Source organism: Leptodactylus fuscus, chromosome 4, assembly GCF_031893055.1.
Source record: "Leptodactylus fuscus isolate aLepFus1 chromosome 4, aLepFus1.hap2, whole genome shotgun sequence".
NCBI classification, from domain to species: domain Eukaryota; kingdom Metazoa; phylum Chordata; class Amphibia; order Anura; family Leptodactylidae; genus Leptodactylus; species Leptodactylus fuscus.
This window is the reverse complement of record NC_134268.1, coordinates 53,309,840-53,336,481: the sequence shown is the minus strand read 5'-3', so window position 1 is coordinate 53,336,481 and position 26,642 is coordinate 53,309,840.

Sequence of the window (26,642 nt, the reverse complement as noted above, 5' to 3'; positions counted from 1 at the left end):
GGCACCCATTCAAGTCAATGGGAGCTGGTTTTTACACGCTCATTATGAATGACTTTTACGTTCAGAATGAGCGGAGCGTATACTCAGTGTAAAGGCTCCCCTACATTGTAAAAACTCAGCATTTTTGCAACTGTGGAAAAGTTGTGGCCAAACCGCTGCATATACAGTGCCTGCAAAGTGAATGAGATTGTGGCTAATCCCTGAATTGTATCCAGTGGGTCGCCATTTGTATGGATTCTTCATAGATTTGACATTACTAAGGGATCCGTAAAAAAGGACAAAAATAAGACCTGTTCTGCCATAATTTTTTCAGTTCCGGCTCTGTCCCCCTATAGCATATTACACCTTGGCCACATCATGATACAAGCATTCATTTATCCATCGTGTTCTTTGCGAGGAACAAATGGTTCCAAATCCCAGTCTGTGCCCCCTCGTGTTCTATAGCAAAATCCTTTAAAAGCCAAAAGTTGGTTTCGATTATTCAGGAACAGCTGATCCCCTCTGTCAGGACCAGAAATCTGCATAATGGTATTTATAGGCTTGTTAACTCCGCAGTTACACCCAACATGTTAACAAGCTGGCACGCTTCATGCTTTAAAGATAGTAAGAAGACGTGTTTACATGTTTGGCACTAAAACTAATAGAGGAAGTCAATTGATCTTTTGTCTTGAGGGTCTTAAGCGCAGCACTTTGTCTTTGATACTTGTTTTCTGCTCGGCGCTCATTCAAATAATCACTCATGTCTCGACAAAGGAGCACTTGTGTTTTTATTGGTGGCCTTGCTGAACAATTCTTCATGATCAAGACTGACAGTCAAGAAAAAGGAAAAGATATTTAATTCCAAAATCCAAACACAATATCTACGGTGAATGCGGGAGAATCACCAAAAGAGTGAGGGACTCAAGTACATAATATCCAGGTATTGAAAAATGATGTTCATTTATACTTAACATGATTCCCAAATATACAGAACTTTACTTATAACTTGATCTACTTGTGTGGCATTATATAGAGAGAGCAAAAATATCAGGAATTTTAAGTATATTGTAGAGTTTGGAATTGTAGAGAAATGGATCTGCTTTGTAGGTTTGATAAACGTTGACCATTTCCAGATGTTTTTTTATTGATGGCCTGAAATAGTTAATTTACAAGTCTGCATATACAACATTCAGATTTTTCCATCTGTAACTTGGCCTGAGCACATTGCCAGATAGTATCATGTTGATGTTCTGCACATGCAGTATTCTAGGTATATTTGTTCCAACTGTGACACATCCATCATTCAAATGTGTGAAATTTTTGTATGAATTATTTACAGTATTTTAGTATTCTATATGGTTTGCTTTCCCTTGGGATACAGTCCAAGAGAGAATGGTATGGGGGTAATATTTTAGATTAGGTATTACGTTTTCACAAAATTCACAAACGGTCTTGATCTACCAGCTAAGTATGAACCTATGTAATCTTTAAGATAGGAAGATAAGCATAACTTACTGTGCTGCCAGGGGTGATCATCCAAGTATCCACCAAGACGTATTTGCAAAATTTGCCTAGCACTCCACCTTTTTGGTATACTGTGACAGTACACTACAGGGCCTGTTCTCCAAAGTAACTTCTCCTGGAACTTTGTTCCACATTTCTAAAGTGGCTAAGCATCATTGGCAGGAGGAGAGAGGCCCCATATTTTCATCTTTAAGACAATGTCCCTGATGGCAATACCAGCAGACTGGCCCTTATTGAGACCTGGTAAAGATGAGGAGACCACTGTGGTCTAAACACATGGACACTCTTCCTGATTGTTATATAGGGACTGTGCAAAGTAGACAAGCAGGCCTTAAGAAGACTCTGAAGTCATCCACAATACCGCCATCAGGTATGGCAAATAAAAATAGTTCAGTTCAACAGGAATCCTGTTCTTGAGGAGAGATGGGCAAACTTCACCAGAATAGTCATGAGGTTCGGCCCTCCAGTCCGCTTCAGGTCCATACCACAACATATCTGTGTGATTCTTGGCCTCTAATGAGATCTCCTTCTCCCTTCCCAAATGGGACCTAACCAGCACATTATGCTCCTTGGTACTATCACCTGGATAACATTTTGTGTGTCCCTCTATTGCTTTGTCTATGTCCGTGTGACATCTTCATATTTTGTACTATTATATACCATACTTAGACCTTGTATATTAATTTTTGTGTCTGAAGAAGGTTCCAAAATTTAAAAGCTAAACATTTTTGCAAATAATAAAAACTAAAACTTTTGCAGCGTTTTAAGGATTTCTCTTACTAATATAGTGGTGACTGACTGTAGTCTTATTCGATAGCCAATAAATCAGACCATGAATGCATGAACTTTCTCTCTTCTGCCACGATTTCCCTTTTGTGGACAGGTTGTCATGCAGGGGCACTAACTACATGCATGAGAAGACAACCTGGCCAAAATAAGAAAAATTCCTGCTTTTATGGATGTATTTGCAGATCAACAACTAAACTGCCACCGCTAAGACGGATAGGAAAATTTTTACCCAAATTTAAAATTTAGCAAAAATGTTTAAGTTTTATTTGTCTAGACATTTAGATATTATGTTCATGGGAAAAAAAAATCCTTAGTAACTGTATTCAAAAGACAGCGACTTGTCACTTCCTTTTATCCTTCACCTGATTGGCGCTTTTCAATAACTCATCCTGTTTTTGTTTGCGGTCTTCATTTGTCCTCATTGTTTTGTTGTTTTGCAGGTAAATTACAAGAGCAAGTGCTTGATCATCAAGATTCAGAAGTAGTTAAACTAAAATCACTTGAAACATCTTGACTGTGTACAATTGATCTACAGTACGTTTGCCTGGTTATGTGACGGATCTCTTAAAACGGGTGAAATTTTAAGTGATAACGTAGGTGAGTGATTGTAACACTGGGGATTAGTTCCGCGCTCTAGGTCACTTTCTAAAAATTGGCTTTTTATTTCCTATTACAGCTTATTTTCTATTGATCAATGTAAGAAGTATAATTATATCTAATGTGATCCAATGTTATAAAATAATTATTGTTCTCTATATTGTCATAAAACAAAACCCTTTGGGGGTTTATCTTATCATTTATATCTTGTTTCAAGGTCAATGGTGATATTCTTCTTAAGATTAGAAAATATTGATGTTTAAGATTTGAAAGATTTTTGTATTTATTGCTATCATATTGCATTGGATTGAATATTATAGTATAGAACTTTTCTTACTTGTTTTACGAATGCTAAATTGCTCATTTTATCTTACGTTCTATAGACATGGCATTTTCTGTAGAAGTCGTGTGAGCAAAGGAAAAATATATTTTTAAATTCATCTTACCGCTATAATGCCCAAATTCAGGTCTATTATTGTATGACATAGTACTTAAGGGACCATCTATTTTGTAATAAACTATTGTAAATGTTTTATCATTGTCCAAAATGCTTACAAATCTGCATCGTTATTGTTTCAGTAGGTAAACTTTTGCCTAAGGTTGGTTGTACATTGTGTACCTTTTTTTTTTCAATTTATTAGCCATTGGATCACATTTACACCCGTGTCCACCCACAGGGTCTCTGTCCTACTCCCTGGGGAAACTGTATAGGGGACAGCTTTCCGGCCGTCAGTTTTGAAACCCATTCATTTGAATGGGTTTTTAAAGTAGCCTCTCCGCAGGGAAACTTTTTTTTTGCACGGACACACAGTCAGACATGCAGGACTTTGGGTCTGTGCAAAAAAAACTGTTTCCCCATAAAGAGGCTGTATGTGGATACCGGCGATTTGCTCTAAAAACCCATTCAAATGAATGGGTTTTAAAACTGACCACTGGCAAGCCGTCCCCTGTTCAGTCTCCCAGGGGAATAGGATGGACTCCCTTAAATGCAAAATATGCTACTTACTACTGCAATTAATATAGCATGCAGTTCTCCATTGAACAGGAACAAACAGTCAGAAAAGGGAGTCCAAAAACTGACAAGGTAAGCTAAGAAGAACCAAGTTTGTACAATAGAAGCAGCGGCCCTCCTTACAAAATGGAGCTTTAATATGGTCAAGTACATGAGCAGATGCTTAATAATATTGCCAGTCGATTGTTGGTGACAAAAGCAAGGGTTAGGATAAAGAGTAAGGCTCTATGAAGAGATTTTAAGCTGCCTGGATGCCTGCCCTAGAGCAATGTTAAAGTTATTGGTAGACTCTCTGGCTGCTAGAGATGGGCAAACTGAATCGTTGTGATCAGGTCTCAACCCAAATATTCAAAATAGTTTTGATTTTGTTTTACGAAACTTAATAAATGGAGATTCATTTTGGGTGAACTGAATTGGCTGCTGCATTATATATCAAACCGCATACAGGTAGAGGCCCAGTGAAGGTGAAAAAAAACAAAAAAAACATGTCATACACCTGGGGTTTTTGCTGGTCCTCAGCAGTGGCATGGGCACACCCAATCACAGGCCTCAGTGGTGATTGTGGGCACATGACATAACCAAGGAGGCCGAGAAAGAGTGCTGGACACCACAAGGAGATCCGAAAGAAGGGAAGTTGACTATTAATGTTTGTTTAATTTTTACTCCTCCCCTGGGCCTCCACCTATTATACTTTGAGGTCTAAAGAGACCCCAGAATATAATAATTTCACTTTCACTGAGACATAACTTTGACTTTGTTTGTCTTAGAGCTCGAAATTTGATAGATAGGTTTCTAGGAGCCATGAGAGTGTTCTATACTATGTTTTAAGGTGTGGTTTGTACCAAACTTGTTCGATCTGAAACAAATCTTGGACCAGAGCCACACAAACCCAAAATGAAACGAATCCTGAGAGGTCTGCCCATCTCTACTGGCTGCTAATGGCAACTTTATTTTTTATGCCTGCACAGATTTATAATTTAACATATATTTATTTATTTTGCAACTATTATTTATGGGCCCCTGTTTGTGACTTTGTGTTCAGAGGGTTGGATCAGGTTATAATGCAGCCATTAATGCATTAATTATCACTGGTATTATGCCAGTTTCTGATGTAGTGTAATAGTTCTGAAATTTATGATGTTTCTAGGAACAGCTTAGCTATTCAGCCACTTGGCAACCCAAATGACTTTTTCAATTATGTTGGCATAGTTGCCCTTAAAATATTTATTTCTGTTACGTTGATAGTTGTGCCCATTAAAATATAAAAAAATGATAGAAAGCTGGAAATAGTTTATCACGTATTTTCAAGATATGGGTAAATATATGATTACTAGAAGTCCCACCACTGCATCCCCCATGATAATTTCCTTGCAGGAACCAGTCCATGTTCTGGAGGTGTAACAAATGTTATAGCAATAGCATGTTTATGTAGATTTTGATATGTTGTAAAACCTTTAAAAAAATAAAAAAACATTCAAAAATGCTAAAATAGTTTTAGTTGTCGTAGTCTATCACTACTAATGTTTTTGTTTAATCTATTGAGCTGTGTATTACTGAATTGCAGTCTTTGGTAAAATCCTTGTATAAATATTGAAGCCTGCACCAGGCAGCTGTACACTGCCAGATTAGAGTCGGGAAGGAATTTTTTCCCCTGAAATGGGGCAATTGGCATAAGCCTCATGGGGTTTTTGCCTTCCCCTGGATCAACACTGTAGGGGACTGTAGGGTTATAGGTTGGACTTGATGTACTGATGTCTTCATCCAACCTCATCTACTATGTAACTATGTGCACAGATCTAATGCCCATGATTGGAGAGGAATGTTATGGCACATGTTGGAAACGGATTGCACACTTCTGTTTTGATATGATAAAGTGCTCAATTTTAATAATTTCAGTTGTATAATTATTGTGTGTATTGTCTCATTTGTAGTGTTTTCTTTTCTCCTAGGTATTCATAGTGTCAACCATAGAACACAGCTCAAACACATTTTCTAACACAAAGCCCTAGGTTCGATGAACATCACTGGAGAAGATTTCAGTCCTTGACAGATTTCCTTAATTACATATTAATTCGGAGACCGTGTAATCTTGCCTTAATCTTGCAAAATGATATCATGCTTTAATACTCTTAAATAATCTCAAATGACTCTTTGAAACATTCACTTTCCTTCTAGGTCTAAATTACAGACACCTGTTATAAAACTCTGAGCCCAAGACCTTTCTTCAACATCAAAGATAAGATTGACAACCTCAGAAGATCTTATTACATTCTACTACCTGCGATGTTTCACAGCCATTCACGTACTCTCTCCACCTTCCCTGTGTTTACCCCGTTGCAGAGGATGAACATTTTACATATCTCTGCTCCGCCTATCCAACTTCTTCAATCTTATACTTAAGACCTTTTCATGCTCTTATGCCAAATTAGGTTCTCAAATTGGCCAACATTTTCAACCTCTCTCTTTTATCTGAGGATTTTCTTTGATCTTTTAAGAACGTGATGCTCATCCTAATTTTCAGGGAGGTAGCTTAAAGCTCCCAGACCCCAATCAAGATCAGTAACATTGCCCCTACCTACTATGTTGTATTTAGAATATTTTATCTATATTGCAGGGAGATCTTGGAGCCTCCTTATGTATTTGGGTTGGGTGCAGGTGTTACCTGTGTTCCCTGTTTAGATATGTTAAAGATTCTCCTTTATACTCACTTTGCACTGTTATCTTATTTGTAACCTTTGCTTTGTATCTAGACCTTTGGAACCGTTGGATTCCGTCAGCAGTGTCCGTGGCTATTGTCTGTACAAGATTTTAGCACCGGACACTAGCTGTTCCGTTTGATATTTCCATTCATTTCAATGGGATTCTATCTTGAGTCCTTTACTGTCCGATTGTGTCCTTTAGTTTTCGCTTACAGCCATGTCCGTTTTTTCAAGCGGACGAAAAAATCCTATATGCAGGAAAGTAAGTGTCCGGTTTTCTTTTTAACATTGAGGTCTATGGGCCATCAGTTACTTTCTGTTTATGTCTGTTATGATAGATGTCCGTTTTTTGTTTTTTTTTTATTTTTTTTTAACGGACAACTTCTGAGCAGACACCAACGGTAGTGTGAACCCTATGTAGTATATTCATTTAACAAACTATTGACTTTTTCCAATTTGACTTCCATATTTTTCATAGTCCTAGTTCAGTTTGGTATATGTTGATCAACACTAAACTGCAAACTTACTTATAGGAATCTTTTGTTGCTTTTGAGAAAAAAATATCTTTTAGTATCCACTGAATTCTATACTGGTATGACTTCTACTGAAACCTCTCATGAGACCCAAGCTCCTTTCTATAGCCCAAAAAGATGCATCCCAGCCAACAGTGAGCTGTTGAAACTGCCTAACAGACTGAAGCTTGACTGTACTCTCAGCGAGACACAACACTTCACATCAGTATTTAACCATAGACATAATGCAATAGACCTGTGAGAATTTGGGTAATTCTACTAGTACGAAATAGTTTAATGTCTCTGCCTGCCACCCTCCACTTGCATGCTGCGGAGGAGGAGACATGTTCAATTTGATACTTTGCTTAGAATTTTTTGTTGCTCTGTGTGAACACTGCTCTATTACCTCTCTTCTGTAATTGAATTTCCACCACACTCATCTCCTGCACCTTGTTTCCTTCTGTTCCTCTAATAGTTAATTTTAGCCTTACCTGTGTGAAGTATGGAGCAGGTCCTGGGCTTCCTATACACAGTTCATCAGCCCACACAGGTTTGGAGCTATTTTGACTCTGTCCTGTGACTTTGACCTAGCTAGCTTCCTAATTCTCTTTCTATTGTATTACTGACCTCTGACATTGGCTTCTCTTGTGATTACTCTTTTGGATTATGATTTTGTACTGCTTTCTCTCTCTGGCTTCGGCCCTTGACTTGCTGACTTCACTTCTGTTTTGCCCTGTCTTGTTTTGTGTGACACTTATTTCTAGGAAGGGTTTTGCCGCCCAGTTGTCGTCTTTTGCCTAGGATAATTCAGGCAAGTCGGCAGGGACAGGGGGCTGGGTAGAGTTTAGGGCTCACTGTCTCTGTCTACCCCTTCTTCCATTGTTCCAACAGCAGCACTAGAGAATTGCGCAACTGGCAATTCCCTTACAAGTGGTGTATATTATTCTTGCCTAATGCTCACACAAGCATTTTTCTACCTTTGTACAGGACAAACCCCCTTGGCCATAAGTGTTATTTTCTGCATATAATTTCTCACTCTCTGGGTGATATATACATATTCAATTCCTACATACAGAGCACATTTAAATTATGTTGCCTTTTTTCTATTTACATTCTTACATCCTGCATCTACCAAATAAGAACCAAATATCTATAAAATACACAACTTTGACTATAGTTAGGAAGTTATGAAGCTCTGTGTAGTGTGTGGGGGGAGACTACCCTCTAGATCTGTTAGCAAACATGCCTGGACAATGCGGTTGAGACAGCCCATGAGGATGTTGTAGGAAGCAGACCAGGTTCTTCTTTTGCTTGTACAGATGTCTAAAAGGAATTTGAAATTTTATTCTGGGAATCTTTCAAATCTTCATTAGCATATAATAATAATTGGCATTGAAATTTTGGACTATTCTGTTCTATAGTGTGTTGTCTCAGGTAGGACACTATATGACCACTGGCAAGTTTGCTTTTTTCCCTGACATTAAAGGGGTTGTCCTCTTTAGCATTTAATTGTGCTGCGTGTAGGGAGAGTAGAATAAAAAAAAAAAAACATTACTCACCTCTCCATTGCTGCTGCTCGCAGCTACAGTCTTCAGTTTTCAGGTTCCATGGCTAACCCCAGCAGTGACATCCCATTTGTGTCAGGTGATGGCTGCAGCCATTGACATGCCTCATCGGTGTCATTGTCGCAAACCGCATGTGACTGAATGGTCTCAGCCGACGGAGCTGCTGGCACTGGAAACTGAGGAGCAATGGAGAGGTGAGTAATGTTTTTGGATTTTACTTCCACTCACAGTAGCTTAATAAAATGTTTAAAAACAGACAGACAATTCCTTTAGGCTGAAGTCACACATTGCAGAAAAACTGCTTAATTTGTTGACTTCTGCTAGCAGAAAAAGAACCCATTGAAGTCAATGGGGGGCTCTTTTTTCAGCGTTGAAATTCCACACCAAATTCCTCACCATTTTCCTCTGTGTGAATGGGTCCATTCACACAGAGGAAAATGGTGAGGAATGGTCCTTAGGGCGTTTTCCCATTTTCCTTTCTCTCCAGTTTGCCTGTCATTTCTTCTCCTCACTTTCTGTATTATTCAACAAGCCAATGGGTGAGCTATGACTATTAATGGATAGGACACTATAAAGTATGTCACTAGATATAGACATTGCCTTTACCATGAAACATTATTTATTATCATTATTAGAAATCTATAATAATGAATCTCTTGCAACTCGTGCGCCCCTAAACCGTACGTCCGGTTTTAAAAATTTGCTTCGGGGTTGGGGATTGTAAAATAAAAACCAAACCATGATGTAATTAAATAACTTACCCTTAAGTGCTTAAGGAAGTTGTATGTTGAGTTTATTTGACCCGTGATTAAAGAAGTATTCCCATGTCCCTTACTTACCAGTCTTCACTGCTGTAAACTCTTCTTTCTTTTTAGTTTTCTTTTCTTTTTCTGTTTTTTCTTGCGTCAATGGGTGGGTGGGGTTTCATATGCAAAGCCAGCGGCGAGATGATATCGCTTCTATGCCGCTGGTCTTGCGTGTGCGCTCCCAAATACAGTACATACAGTGTATGCTTTCACATTGTATGACTACCTGCAGTTTAGCTCCACCCCCAAATTAGCATGTAGCTCCGCCCACCACATAGCATGATCTTATGGGAAGGGCTGAAGGGCCTGTGATGTCATCAAAGGTCCTCAAACTGACCACTATATGCACAATATTGGACTATGAATTACATGAGTATAGACATTGTCTTTTCCATAGAAGATTATTATCATTATTAGAAATCGATTATAAATGCTGATGAAACAATATACACAGTAAATGGATATTAGACTACACAGGGTAGGGGAGAGAAACCAATTTACATGCTACAGGACCAAGACTAAACTTGCAATAAAATCCGTTTTAGGTCTGTGTTACATACAGAGACTGCCTGTCTCTGCCATAATGAAGAAAATTGAATTAGTTAACCTGATAACTGGGAGAACAGAAGACGAGTTCAGAAATGCAAGCAGCTCCCCTCCTCTATCTGAGAGCAGGAAGCTAGGTCACATGTGTGGTGCAGACACAGGAACAGCTACAGACACAGGCTCGCTCCCATGCACTTAGCCTCCCTCCCTCCCCCCTGAGAGCAGGCAGCTAAGTCACTTGGGATTTGAGCAGATAATCCCAAGGGCCATAGAAACGCAGTGTCAACAATGAAGTGAATAAATTAAGATAGTGGACAAGCAAAGCAGTTTTGATAAAGCAGTGTACTTAGGAAAAGTCTTAAATCCACATTAACAAGCAGTATAGATAGGATCCTTGTGATGGGACAACCCCTTTAACTTGTTTGGACAGGCCTTGCAGTACACTTTTTGTCCTGCCCCTGCCACTTCAGATTTAGTCTTGTTAATTTTGAAAAAAGTTGTGTCCAAAAATGCAGGGAGATGTGGGTCTTCGAGATCTGAATCATTGTCGGTTGCGTCCCCTTCACTGGTATTACGTCTTTCCTCCATTTTTTAAGTAATTTTACGGAATGGATTATGCGATCAGGATGATTAAAAACTAAAAATAAATCACGGTTCACTACAAGGCGGACTTGTGTTGCTGGAACGCACTGGAATTTTCCCTCCACTCGTCGCACCTCGCACGAGATACGAGAAACGAGAGTGATGACGTGACTGGCGCTGTTATTTTTTTTTTAAGTGCGGTGAGGTGGGTTATTTAAATTACAACATTTGTTTTGAATTTAGACAGTAATTAAAATACGTAAAATACTTCCTAAAAGTATTTTAATTACAAATACAAAATACTGAATAAAAAAAGTGTTTTAATTACAAAATACAAATACCTGACAAGTATTTTAAATACTATTTTAATTACTTGTATTTTAAATACTCCCAAACATTGTAGATAAGAAAATAGAACAGGCCACCCAGAAGGCAAATGAAGTAGCATTGCTAAAGCAATGTATTTAGGAAAAGTCTTGAAAATGCATACTCTGAGATGGCAATACCCATTAAGCTTACCATTAAGGTTGAGCGATCGGGATCGGAAAAGATCGGATTCCGATCGGCGATCGAGTAAATTTCACGATCGAGATCAGAATTCCAACCCGATCTTTTCCAGTGGGATCGAGATTGGAGGTTATCTCAAGATCGGCTCAACCCTAAAAGTGACTTTTCCCATAGAAAAGCATTGACTAGGGTTGAAGATCGGGATCGGAAAAGATCGGATTCCGATCGGCGATCGAGCAAATTTCACGATCGAGATCGGGATCGAGATCGGCTGGAAAATGATCGGAAATCGGATTTTAAAATCGATCTTGAAATCTCAAGATCGGCTCAACCCTACTTACTATATATACCTTAGATGAATGTTAGCAGCAGGAGTGACAACATTTTTTGTTTGGGGGCCCCTCATTTTCTCTCCCAGATTTCCGCCCCTCTTTCTGACCCTTGATTCACATCTGCGTTTGGTAATCTGTTTAGGGAGTCCGCATGGGGACCCCCTCGAACGGACTAATGAACACATTTGCAAGAGGTGTACAGTGAAAGCACATGGACCCCATAGACTGTAATGGAGTCCATGTACTTGCCGTGAGATCTCCGCACGAGTCATGTAGACAGGAAAGTAGATTGTGAAGTACTTTTCTGTTCGCATGTTCCCTGCAGAGATCTTGCGGCAAGCACCCGGACCCCATTATACTCTATGGAGTGCGTGTACTTTCACTGCACACCGCTTGCAAATGCGTTCGGTAGTCTGTTTGGGGGGTGTCCACCGAACGAATTACCTATGCAGATGCAAATGAGGCTTTGCTCTTTTCCATTAAGAACATATGCATTCTCAGTTGAGTGTGCATGTGTATGGCAGGGGTTGCAATTGATAGCTGTCGGCCAACAAAACATTTGGCTAACATTTCATATAACCTTCCAAAATAAAGAAAACTAATCATACAGTCAGGCTATACTGAAGGTCCTTACTAAGATTAATGTCAAAGATAAGTTTCTGCCTTCCAATATTTTGATGGATTGGACATTGGTCATTTTAAAACATGTCAGAAATGACTACCATAAGGTTAGGTTCCGCCCACTCCACAAATACAGAAATACATCATGAAAAAAGTTGATGGTAACTTAATTTTCAGTTTCACCCTTTGCTAACAAATCAGTCACAGCGTTGCTTTACTGCAATACCATTAGAAATGCCTATGCCAGTGAGACATCTCTTAGAGGCTTTAGTTTTACATGGAAGACTTGGCTGCTTTGAAACAGCAATCCCTTCCCACCTCCCCTAGTTTTGGCTCTACTCTATCTGGTTGCACAGAATTTTCAAAGCACCACCATATTGTAAAAAATGCCCTCTTAATCAGATTAGCTTTGGCTAATGTCCCAAATAGAAGCTGAAGTGCAGTGTTTGTGGTTTCTCAACGGCTTACACTAAGCCTGCACCACGGAAATAATCTACCAAGAAACAAATCGTCTGCACTGAGGACATAAGTCGTTGTCATTAGGGAGTGATTAGGCGGAACATTTCTATACTCTCATATCCTAGATTCATGTCGAGCAAGAGATTGTAGTATACTGATTTCAACCATTCTGTTTGTTACTGTAATTTCAACACCATGAACATACAAGTCAATAGTGGAAAGGGAATCTATATTACAGGTTTTCTTCTAGACTCCCTGGTTTCTTCCTTTTTCCAAAAATGTCTTGTTACAGTTTATGTATCACATATGCATTTTACAAAGTTAAATCAATATAAGACTTTCTAATGTATTCTTCTTGAAACTATGTATCTATGTATTGTCACATTTGTTATATATACACCTGTATGTAGCTTTTGTGAATGCACTGTGTCACTTTGATTATATTACGGAAAGTCTCTTTGTTGTTCTGTTATCTATTAATACCCAAGGCATTGCAGAAAGGCATCTAAAGTAGTGGAACAACACAGCAGAAATACGTTTTTCATTTTTTACCTCTACTGCCTTTATAAGACTATGAGAAAAAACACAGCGTTCCAGCAGGTAAAATTAAAGGGATTCTACCACTAAACCAACATTTTTTCTAATTTCCACATTGGAATAGCCTTAAGAAAGGCTATTCGTCTCCTACCTTGCTCAGTCGCCTCCAGCCCACTGTTCCGTAGAAATACCATTTTCTACTGGTAAAAAACTCTCTTTCAGCAATGAGGGCGGGCCCCAGTCCTCAAACGGCAATGGGGGTGTCCCCATTGCTGCCAGAGAACTGTCTCCAGTGACGCCTCCATCTTCAGCTGCATCCTCCCCTTCTCACATCATCTTCCGTCTGGGTTAACTCCGACGACTGCGCAGTCAGCTCTACCAGTGATACACAAGTAGTGCCGACCGCGCATGCCGGCCGGCGGCCATTTTTGGGAGGCCACTCTTGTAGTTCAATACAGGAGCGGCCTCCCAAAAATGGCCGCTGGCCAATATGCGCACTCGGCTCTGCTGGTGTCTCACTGGTAGAGCCAGTTGCGCAGGCGTTGCAGTTTGACCCAGACGGAAGACAGAAGACAGAAGAGGCTGAAGATGCTGAAGATGGAGGTGTCGCTGGGGACAGTTCTCTGGCAGCAATGGGGACACCCCCAATACTTATTTTTGTCTCATTTCTGTTATATTTCCTACTAATGTTGCCTGATTCATTATTATTGCACTTTCATCAAGCAAGACAAGAGCATTCCTATTCATTGGGAGTTCATATGCAGCAATAGTCTGCATATAGTCTCCTAGTTAGAGCTGACGTAATCTATTAGGGACAACTCAGCCTGCCTGGAAGCCTCTGCAGACTCACACACACTGTGCTGCAAAGGTATTGTCCTGCTGGTTAGGTAAGGGGCCGAGGCAGAGGCATCTTTCAATTACCAATATCTCCAGAACTATCACACTTAGCCACATCAAAGGTGGCAAAGGTGACCTATGATTTGAAACCTGTGTTTGGTTGTAGATGTGATAGCTCCAGAGATATTGCTTGTTACATACCCAGTCCAATGTGGGAGTATATATACAACCAAGTACAGCTCCTACTCCCAACTGTGCATTCAATTAGCAATATCTCTGGAATTGTCACATCAACAACTGTAAGCCGATGGCTGGTCAGGTAATGGAGGGGGTGTACATCTCACCCAGACTACTAAGGATGAGAAAACTCCAGAAAGAACATTTCTCAGCAGATAACTATTGTCTGCTGAGGGATATTTCGAAGTTCCAGTTACTGGGCTGGATTTTTAGGAATAGCAGGTAGGATTGATAGTGGGACCTGTCATTCCACCCCCCTCCAGTCCACACTTTGGGGATGTTCTTGCAGCAACTCAGCTGCAGAGAGTCTCCTCGTCAAGGAGGCTTAAGAAGTTGCTCCAGCAGCAGACTATGGCAGAGCTTGGCTGGAGAGCCAACAGAGAGGTCATATTTTTGGAGCTGTGTCCTGAATGATTCTACTGGCTTTTGGATTTCTGTTATTCTAGGTGAGGCAACCTACAGTATTCTATGTTAGTTAGAGCCTAGCCGGGCAGGTATTTATTTTTGTATTGTTTCCTCTTGTTGCTGCACAACCTTTTTTTGAGTGAAAATATAACTCTACTTTTGTTTCGGACTAAAGAAACTGGACTTGTGTGTCTGCCACCCCACCTAGCAACCCCAGACCCTGACACAACCACAACATTAATGGCAAAGATAACATTCTCGGCTTTAATGTATGACCTTTGATTTCGCTTGATAGTTCCTGACTCCTGAGATATTGCTTAATACACAGATGGGAATGGCAGGTGTATATATATATATATATATATATATTTGAGTACAACTCATACTTCTCACTTACAGACTAAACCACCTTTAATTCCTATGGAAAGAGTACTAGGGCAGCCAAGATGAGAAGGCAGGGAGAGGCATAACTAATTTCCTTATAAGTTTGTAGGGTTGACATTATCAATAGGAGTCATGCAAGGTAACTTGGGAAGTATGAGAGCTGTGTACAGTACACCGTGCCAGGAATATGAATCATAGTTAGGAGTGCCCACTACTTGACTTGATGGAGAAATAGAATTATGCATTTTAGCTTTGAGTATTATAAAATTCTGTATCCCCATGATAAAAGCATATATGCACTACTTGTGATATAGAGTAGGTTAGCAATGCTTGAGGACATAAATGAAGGTCATACTTTGAAAAAATTGACAGATGCTTATCAAACTCAGAACCAGATGTCACCACTTCACAATGTTTATCTGTATAGTAGAATCCCTGCACCATTAGATTCTGCTTTCAGATCTTGTTGTAGAAAAGTGATAGGGACACCAGATAACACTGAAGCCCAGATGACATTATGGCTCAGAATTGTATTTTTCACTTTTGTTAGCTTGCCCAGTTCTGAGCAGCACAGTTGTTTTGATGCTGCCAGGGTTTTCTGTGTAGAATTACCATATGAAGAATTACAACTCTCCTAATTCTTCATTGTCTCTATTCACAGTTACTAGGCACAATTCTGCTGCTCTGTTTTTCTATGATATCTGCTGCATGATCTGCTGCCCAGCATGTGAAACACATGTCCTTCAAAGATAAGATGGGACAGGGAGAAACTGAATAGACAGGAGATAGCAAAGAGAAGAGGCATGTGGTATGTCATTTCTGGTACTACATAGAGGGGACACAGGATAAATCACCACAAGTATGTGATCCACTAGTGATAAGGTCAGAGTTGTGTTTATGACTAAATGACCAATAACCCTGAGTAACTGTTGTAGTCCTAATAATTAGGCTGAGTGCCAGGTGGTAAAGAAGTCACACCACTCTGTGCTGGTATTTGTTCTTCTCTCAGAAAAATATGATTGAGCCTCAGTAGTGACACTTGGAATGCATGACATTACCCAGGAGTTCAGATCACCAGAAGGATACCCAGAAGGGGTGAGGGAATAAGAGTATACTTGTTTGTAATTTTTCCACACCTCCTCTGGGCCTCCACCTATTATACTCTAAACAGACCTAAGAGTGTAATATTTTCATAAGTTCATAACAGAGTTATTCATTCTGAAAAAAATCTTTGGACTGAACCATCCAAATCCAAAATGAAACTTCAGAGGTCTGTCCATGTCTAATAACCACACGCCCAAGACTCTATTTAAAATCAACTAGTTGCAGTGGTTAATACTCCAAACTTTATTGTCATCTGGTTGGTTTATACAGATTGATACTATCAGGTATCTTCATTGGTCTTGCCAGATGTATTATCATTTATGCCACAAAAACTGGTGTATATAGTTCTGGAAATCCCATCCAGTTCTGAGCTGGTATAGATTTCACTCCAGGCGTAGGAGCCGGTGGAGCACGCTCACTGATCAGGAAAAGCATTTTATCTGGAACATTAAGGAAGCTTTGGACTATAAGACACAGGGTTTTACTTGCTAAACAGTGCATCTTATCCCCCGTAAAATACAGTATTTCACTTCCCTGCAACATGTCAATTGAAGGTATTCAATAACTAAACACTAAGACTAATGATAACATAACTTATATCGAGACGAATGTTGGGTTATAAAAGCATTTTCTTATATCACACCGCCGACCGGAGTCCCATCACATAGAATACCTAATATCTTTCAAAATTAGAAAGTGTGTACCTTATATTGTTAGACAAAACAAGAACGATCTCAGTTTCAGTTTGTGCCTATACACAGACAACTCCGGCTGTCAATTACAGTAGATTTCCTATGTGCACAGTAAAGACATCCAAGTTTGCTGCTGGCAAAAAAACCAAAACATGAATATCAGGTGTAACCATCCCCCCTCCTTCCACCCCCTACCCCCACACACAATTATATCAGTAGGCATTAAATGGAGTATTGGATGATGTATTTAATTTTAGTTTCTTTAATGAGATGCGAGTATGTACAAGAAAAATCATGTGCTAATTATTCTTGCAGTGAGGTAGCTATTCATTTTTGTAAGCCTCCTTGGAGATGACCATATTGGAGACAGATATTCCCTTTCTATATTGTCTATATAAACACTACAGCGGGGTATGTGCCTTAAGGCATCTGAATAGAATGGGAATTAATGGTCATAAAACTGTCAATAGTATTTCCAGGGAAAGATGGTGTCCCGTCTCCAAGGAGTGGCAAAGAAGATGAATACAGAGCTTTATCTGTATACATCATGTTGCTATCCAACCTTATCTGGACCACCAACAATAAAACCTAGCATTCTCCATCATTACAGAGAGCTTGTCACCAGTCCTGACTTAAATATTGCATTCCCCATAGAATAAGCAATTTGGATCATCTTTCCTTATATCTGTGTGTGTTACTATTCCTATATTATTCCTACTAGAATTATATAAATTAATTGACAACTGGGTGTTACCCTTCCCCTCATTATGGGGGTGCACCTTACACAGTGTGACAGTGTATATGTATATAGTGTATATGCCCCCAACTGGTAACCTCCAATTCCCAACTTATTCATACATTTCTATGAGGAATAGCAGAATTTTAATAAATAATGCTTCAAATGTGTAAATTATTTACTAAAACTTATGTTAAGGGGGCAGATACGTCCCTCTAAAACGCCATTACCTCTAATGATAACAAGATGACTGATGTACAAGACAATACGACAAGGAAACTAACAGAAATTATAAACTTCTGTTAAAATGATCAGTATTGAAATTGGAATATAATTTTAATTATAGTGATACAAACAGTAAAGGGATTCTATCATTAGAATTCCCTTTTTTAACTAAGTACACGTCGAACGGGAGAGGCCACAGGAAAATGGCTGATGGACTTGCACAGTTGGCACTTTTGGATGAAGATGAGGAGTTGAGACGGAAGAAGAAGCGGAGAAGAAAATTGCTGGAGAGTTTTTAGACAGCACAGAGGACGCCCCCTGTGCTGTCTAAAAACTCATTTATATAAGGAAGAAAGAAGATGTTTGTCAGGAATGGCAGCACGGATCAGAATAATAAACGTAAGAAAAGAATAGTCTTTCTTAAAGGGGTTGTCCCATCTCAAGGATACTTGTAGCTTATGTAAATTGAAGACTTTTCATAAATATATTGCTTTAGAAATTCTAGTTTGTATGCCTACAATGTGAATTTATTCCTCCCATTGTTTACACTGCGTTGCTATAACCACGGACCTGGGAGATAGGACAAGTGATGTCACTTAGTGCCAGTGCGGCAGGGCAATCCGTTCAGATAAATGCACTTTTCTGATAAAGCCGAGTCTGTTATCTCTCTATGTAAACACACAGATAACATTGAGTCCATTCTATATAAGAATCTGCAGATTATTTGACCTGCAGAAGTGTTGTTTGTCCCATTCAGCAGGAGGAAGGGGGAGGGAGATAAAAACAAGAAGTGAGAAGCAGAAACTGCAGGCAGCCTGGCTGAAAGGCTGAAATAGAAGAACCTCTTTAAGGCTATTCTGATGTGTACGTAGTTAAAAAAGTGATGCTAATTGTAACATCTCTGCCTGTTTTGGTCTCTGCACCACCCTCTGCTTACGTGCTATTGCCTTGTGCGTACTTGCTTTTTGCTGTCACTATTTTTGCTTGCATTCTTATCCTTGACCTCTGGCTTTCCCTACTGACTATTCTTTGGACTCGGATTTGGCACTGCATCGCTCGACTGTTTTCTGACCCTTGGCTAGCTGACTTCCCTTTGCTGTTGTCTGTCTTGTCTGCATTTTGTGTATCACATATACAGGAAGAGATCGTCTTCAGGGTTGCCGCCTATTATGTAGGATAGGGCCTGGCAATAGGAAGGGACAGTTGGGCGCTTCAGCTTAGGGCTCACTGTCTCTCCTGTCCTGCCCCAGTGTTTTCAACAGCTACTGGGGAATTACTGTCCTAGCAATTCCCTAACACTAATGATAGAATCCCTTTAAATATGCACTCCAGTGGCTAGTCATTCATTATGTACTTATTCATTTCTATCTGACTCCTACTATTCCGTAAGGTCATAGACTCTTACCCTAACCAGATACAATCTAAAGGAATTAAATAGTGAGTTCCCGACTTCCTGTATAATGGACTGCTCCTCACATGTTCTCCAAAAAGGAACACAGAAACTTCTGTCACTAACTACTGATGAGAAGACAGTCCTTGTCACACAGCTATATGAAGGAGATCACAGTTCAGAATCCCTTATTATATTCTTATAGTCTCTTAAATTATTTAGGAGAATATAAGGAAAAGAAAAAACCTTTGCTCCACAGCAGGTACATATAGTACTGTCTCTAGCTGCCTACATGATGCTGATACATCAAGGGAGTGATAGCAGAGCAAAGAAAAATATGAAACCCAAGCTGGTTTGTAGGGAAAAGCTGGATTGTTGGGATCACTCTGCACAGAGAACTAAATGATCCTGAGCCTATCTTTTTCTTCTTAGTTGCTATGATTCCTAGTATATTTTTCTATCTGCTCTGAGCTTGTATGTGTTTTTTCTTATAATATATTACCATATTATCCATGCTGCTGTAACACTGAATTTCCCTAGGGTGGATCTATTAAAGGATTATCTTATCTTATTTTATCTTATATGAGGGCAGTGAACATGAAAGAAGCCTGGAGTGTGACAACACAATGAGGTGATGGGTGTAGAGATAATAAGAACGTGTTTTTGATGGAGAACTTCTTTAACAATTTTAAGAAAATGTATATTTTTTCCATAAAAAAATCTCTTTACCCTATATTGGCAAAGTCACTATAAAAAATGACCATAAATAAAAAAAACAACTAATAAATATATAATTTATTTAAATGTCATCTCAGTATTTTCTATGTGTCTATGTGTGTAGAGTTGTAGGAGAGAACCACTGTATGCCTTAATACCTCAAACTATGTGGTGAACACGTATGATGTATTCCATTTAGCAAGCATATGTTTTTTCTCTCATACCCATATTCATAAATTATTCATAACCTAATAAATATGCATTAGAAAAACGTGCAGACACGACAGCACTGAGAAAAAGCATTCTTTTCACTCTGAAGTCCCAAGCTACACTTAACGGATGACAAATGTTCTAGTGCTCACAAGCAGTCTTACATGTAAGGAAGACTGACTGACTGTGTTACCCATATGATATCTCGCTAGTAATTCCCATTCCCAGGACACACAAACCTATATAAATAAACCGTATGCAGGACTGCATAGTAATAGTATATCTCTCCGAACACATGACCTTGAAAAAGCAATGTCATTATATATAGGCACATATTGCATTTATATGATAGGTGCATCCATAAATCAGGGATTACTAGGTTCCCTTTGAATCGTTTACTAGAAACCTACATTTCGGCCATCGCTGCATACATTGCACATAAAAACTGCACCTCCATTTTATGGGCCTTACTATATTGAAGAGGCAAAATGGTGGCAAGATTTCTTATAGTAGATTATAGTCATCTAGATTTATATAGCAGATATTAGCCTGACAAGGATTAGCTACTGAATACTTAGTATATATACGCCGGTAATTATAATATATCCACTTGCGGTTTTGTGATCGATATTCCAAAACCGCTTGTATAAAGATGAGATCCGCAACTCTTGCCCGCAGTAAAAATTAGCTTTTATTAACTCATATTAAAAACTGGTAAAGACACCATAACGTACAAGTGAGCAGAGTAAGGAAAAAACATAAAGGTGAAATAAAAAAAGCGCAGTGGCTACATATTAGGCTGACTTAGTCAGCCTAATATGTAGCCACTGCGCTTTTTTTATTTCACCTTTATGTTTTTTCCTTACTCTGCTCACTTGTACGTTATGGTGTCTTTACCAGTTTTTAATATGAGTTAATAAAAGCTAATTTTTACTGCGGGCAAGAGTTGCAGATCTCATCTTTATACAAGCGGTTTTGGAATTTCCTTTTTTCTTCAAGTCCAGAAAAATTTGGATCGTGCACCCTGCTACGTGGATCTGGTGAGCTTATATACTTAACTTTTCTTGATTTATTATTGTGATCGATATTGTGCACTAATAGAAAATAATATGTCTGATATACTTTTACACTATAGTCGGATGAACTCCGCACAGAGACAATCGCATCTACGGTATATATTCTGAATTCTATTTTATTTTTCAAGAAATTGGGAAGATTTTAAGGCCATATAATGTCTACAAACATAAGCTGATAGACTGCAGTGATGGGGCTTTGCTCTGACAATGAGACAGCTGGACGGTTATATATTCCATTTAGCTTCTATTGTACTGTGACTCTCTGCTGTAGCAGGACAAAGGGCCCAACAACACCAACCATGGTTTGTCACCTTGATTTGTCCAGTTTAGCTGATATGTAGAAATAAATTACTTTCCTTCATTTGTGGACATATCCCAGAGACAAAAACCAGATTGGAAGAGGTGAGAAAGTTAGAGCTGAGAATAAACATTCGCTTTGTTTGAAGGCATCAGATATTTACTAACAAACATCGAGAGTAAAGGGAAATGTAATGTGAAATATTATTTTATTAACTTCCTAAATTCAATTGCTGTCATTACATACATAACTATATTCAGGCTATGAAATAAAGACTGAAAGACCTAGTCATTCTAATTAATACTAAGTACTTAACAAAATCATATTTATGTTTTATATATACTGTATATTTAGTTTTTTTCTGTAACTATTATTTATTTAATTATTATTTGTATTATACATGTATTTATTATTTATTATATGTGTAATTATTTTTTATTATACATTTATTTTTTTATTTATTTTTATGTATTATTTATGTAATTTTTATTTATTATACATTTAATTTTTATTTATTTTTGATTTATTATTTATGTAATTTTTATTTATTATACATTTAATTTTTATGTATTTATTTTATTTATTATACATGTAAGTTATTTATTTATTATACATTTAATTTTTATTTATTTATTTTTTATTTATTATACATGTAATAATTATTTATTATATATTGAATTATTATTTATAATACATTTAATGATTATTTATTTTAAAGACATTAAATATTAAACATCAAATTAAAAATAGGTTTTTATTTAAGTATTCAATTCTCATGGTTGAAATAAAATAGTTACTTTTTTGCCCATTTTTCACTGTTGAGCAGAATCAAAGAATATTAAATAAAGTATATATATTTTTTATCAGTACTAGAAAAATATTTTCTGTAGACATAATAAATGCATCTACCATGTTATTATATTGAGTGCATTATTAATGAATTTAGCCATAAGAAAGACTTCACTTGTAATAAATGTAACTAATGGTGACTAGTAGAATATTTCTTACCTTATGTTTATTGTAAGATGTTTCAGCCATTTACATTTATAATTTCCTGCAGCAAAATGGTGGACAATTTGTCGTCGCGTATAGGGATACTGTAGGCATACTGATACTGTATGGGAAGCCATGTGTAATAGCTCTCTGACAGTTCATCTGACTGCAGCACAAATATGGATGTGATGTTTACAGCTGATGACAGAAAGGGGCCATTTGAAGTGCCATAATGCAGTTTACAGGAGATTTCAGGGCATTTGGTTTTTATTTAGCAATACTGCATTGGGAACATTATATTTTTATTTTTAGCAGGAGTTTGTATGTTATATAAGGAGAGATTTGTACGTCTTCAAGCTATAGCTCCGTTCCTTAACTCCTTCAATGCCTGGAAGATGGAGAATAAATCAGTCTGTCACACTGTTTCACTCACTTCTATGAGAACTTACAGGTAGAAGAACGTATGCATCTTGTACACAAGTTGAAATCTTGTTTTTCTTACATGTGTCTTGGTTTAATAAAGACTATACACAAATTAAAAATCCTGTAATATTGTATATTTAAGATGATTTTTATATGTGAAAGCCATCACTAATCAATTCAATTTTGTTATGGTTAAAATTAACATGAAATAATAATAGTCAAACTTTATCAATCACAATGGTTATATTTATATATTTAATGTAATATATTTACATATGTATCAATTCAATATATATCTACAGAGGTAAAGCCTTGTAAAGGCAGCAGTCACACCAAGGCCTTGTCACATACAACGTGGTAGAAATGTATGATAGATGGAGGCCTGTTACAGAGTTTATAGTGGGGGCCAGGAAGCTATCTATCTATCTATCTATCTATCTATCTCCTATCTATCTATCTATCTATCTATCTATCTATCTATCTATCCATCTACCTATTTAAAGAAAGGAGAAAAATGCAGCACTATGTGCCAGACCTCAGATCAATAACCAATTGACCACAAACAGTCTAGTAAAAAATAACCCTGTCAATATTTCAAAATAGGAAAAAATTAAAGGAGCTTATTAGCCCAAGGCACGATGCTTTAGTTCTATCAGGGTAATCTACCTGTTCTATCTGTCTGTCTGTCTGTCCGTCCGTCCGTCCGTCCGTCCGTCCGTCCGTCCGTCCGTCCGTCCGTCCGTCCGTCCGTCTGTCTATCTATCTATCTATCTATCTATCTATCTATCTATCTATCTATCCATCCATCTAATTATCAATCTATTATCTATCTATCTATCTATCTATCTATCTATCTGTTCTATCTATCGATCTTTCTCTGTATATTTCTATCAAATGCACATAGATAGATACATACATACATGACTTTTTGGTCTCCATTGCAAAATCTGTAGCAGACCCCTGCCTATCATAGATAGATAGATAGATAGATAGATAGATAGATAGATAGATAAATAGATGATAGATAGATAGATAGATAGATAGATAGATAGATAGATAGATAGATAGATCTATACTGTGGCTACAGTTTACATATTTCACCTTAACCCTTACATAGTTTCACCCTAGTTTGTACATGAATATAAAAATACATATAAAGTTAGTAAGAGATACAGTATGTGAAATATTTCTATTTTTTAACTAAAAATGTAGAATTATGAGATGAAGGCTCGCCATGAGGAAGGCTCATTTGTGCTGTAGCATTGCATGGTTGAATAAAGGCATGTATTAACTGGCTGCTATTTGTCTAGTTTGAGGGACTCTGGATTTAGTCCTGCTAGGCTTGTACCTTTATACTATTCACCAATGCTGATGACCTCTTTGTAATAGCAGAAACATATGCTGTATCCTTAAGTGAAATTTTCTTATTAATTAAGCTTTATTCATTTACTATACAATTATATTAATTATGAAAATAATACAAAAAATTGCAATTAATCATGAAGTATGAAAACAGTAGGTGAAGCTGTAGGGCTGAGCAGAACACCAGCAGATAAGAAGTCGGGGAAGGGGAATTTGCTGGTCTTGATATCCCAAGGGACTACTTATTTCACGATAAGGCTGCTCATCCCACAGGCCACTTTATTTAGGTGTAACTCTATGCCAGACCAGGGGCTGTTGTAGATCTTGCTGTCATTTATTCCACTTTTGTGATGTCAATATTAATAAATTTAGCCACATCCTGGCCCCTGGTCCCTGGCCCATCCACTTTTAGGCCAGTGCAAAAATAACAATTTTGACTATTTTAGATACCGTACAAATGGCTTTACATAGTCGCAAATCATTGCTTTGAGACTATTCTATGTCACTTGTCTGGCATAGCTACAATGATGAATCTACATGCTGTCTTTATAACATTTCATAAAATTTGTGGAACTATTCACATCTAGACTTATTGGGGGGCAATGTATCATATTCTGTATTCTGGAAATCTGTGTAAAGAGGTTGCAAAGTAGAGATTTTGATCCCATCTTGCATTGTTGCGGTACTCACTCCACTTTTGATAAGAGGCAGTGGCGTAACTACCGCCATAGCAACAGAGGCAGCTGCCACAGGGCCCGGGACATCAGGGGCCCTGTGACAGCCGCTACCATTATACTCGAGGGGTCTTTTCAGACCACCAAGTATAATGATTGGTGGACCGGGAGAGGTAAGAAACATAAAAAACACTGTTACTTACCTCTCCACGATCCTGCCAGGCCTCCTTCCTTGTTGTCTGACGTCTCTGACGTCACATGAACCTGGCCTGCTTCCCGGGTCATGTGACGTCTGACGTCATAGAAGAAGGACAGCAGCAGAGAAGACAGCGTAGGAGCCGGGGGTCAGGTAAGAAACAGTGTTTTTTTTAATGTTTTTATTCCCCCGGGTCTCCGATTATTATACTCTGGGGTCTGAAAAGACCCCAGAGTATAATAATTGTTTATGGGTGTCCACAGTGGGACATAATACTGTGTGCAGGGGCCACTATGGGGTACAATACTGTGTGCAGGGGCCACTATGGGGTACAATACTATGTGCAGGGGCCTCTATGGGGCATAATACTGTGTGCAGGGGCCACTATTGGGGATAATACTGTGTGCAGAGGCCACTATGGGGCATAATACTGTGTGCAGGGGCCAGTATGGGACATAATACTGTGTGCAAGGGCCAGTATGGGGCATAATACTGTGTGCAGGGGCCAGTATGGGACATAATACTGTGTGCAAGGGCCAGTATGGGACATAATACTGTGTGCAGGGGCCACTATGGGGCATAATACTGTGTGCAGGGGCCACTATGGGGCATAATACTGTGTGCAGGGGCCACTATTGGGGATAATGCTGTGTGCAGGGGCCACTATTGGGGATAATACTGTGTGCAGGGGCCACTATGGGGCATAATAGGACGCGCAGGAATGCATAGGAGGGGGTCGGATGAGGTCTTCAGCGTCAGTCGGGGGGGGCCCCCCATGTCAAAAGTTCGCCACGGGGCCCCGCCATTCCTAGTTACGCCACTGACAAGAGGCTGGTAAAGTGGGGGTGATCAGTCGGTCTAGCTACCGTGCACAGACTTATCAACCGTGCTCGGACCTTTTTAAAAGTAACATATCAGGACAGAAGTGTTTGATGTATACATGTGGCCCGTGTTATCAAACATTGTGCTATCTTTGATAAATCTGGTGCAAATTACACTAAAGCAAATTCCAGCAAAAGTTCCCCTTATTATCAAACAAGCCCTATTGTTTCTTAGTGAGAAAGTGATTAATTTAGATCAGATGGCCAAATTAAGGCTCCATATTTATAAACTCAATCAGACCTCTAAAACCTACACTTGTTCGGATCTCAGATCAGACTCATAAACTCATTTAGACCCAAAAATGAACCCCTAAAATAAATGTAGACCCCAGGCCAGATGCCTGAAATGTATTTAGACCCCAGACTACATGCTTAAAATTAGCTAGACCAGAATCTTTCATTTAAACAGACTCCAGATCAAATCAACAAAATTGATTCACACTCCAGAAAAGTCCCTAAATGAATCAGACCCCAGACAAACCCCTAAAATAAATTTAGACCTCAGGCCAGACCCCTAAAATTATTTAGATCCCAGAAGTTCCTAAAATGAATCAGACCCCCCAAATAGCTCTTAGAATTAATTCAGATCTTCTAAATTAATAACAATCTGTTAATATTTAATATTAATTCTCATTTTTATATAAATTAAGTATATATTAATTAGCAATAATGATAAAATCATGAAATTAATTAGAGTCCAAGATCTTGTACGTTGAGTCCCATGGCTTGTTCTGG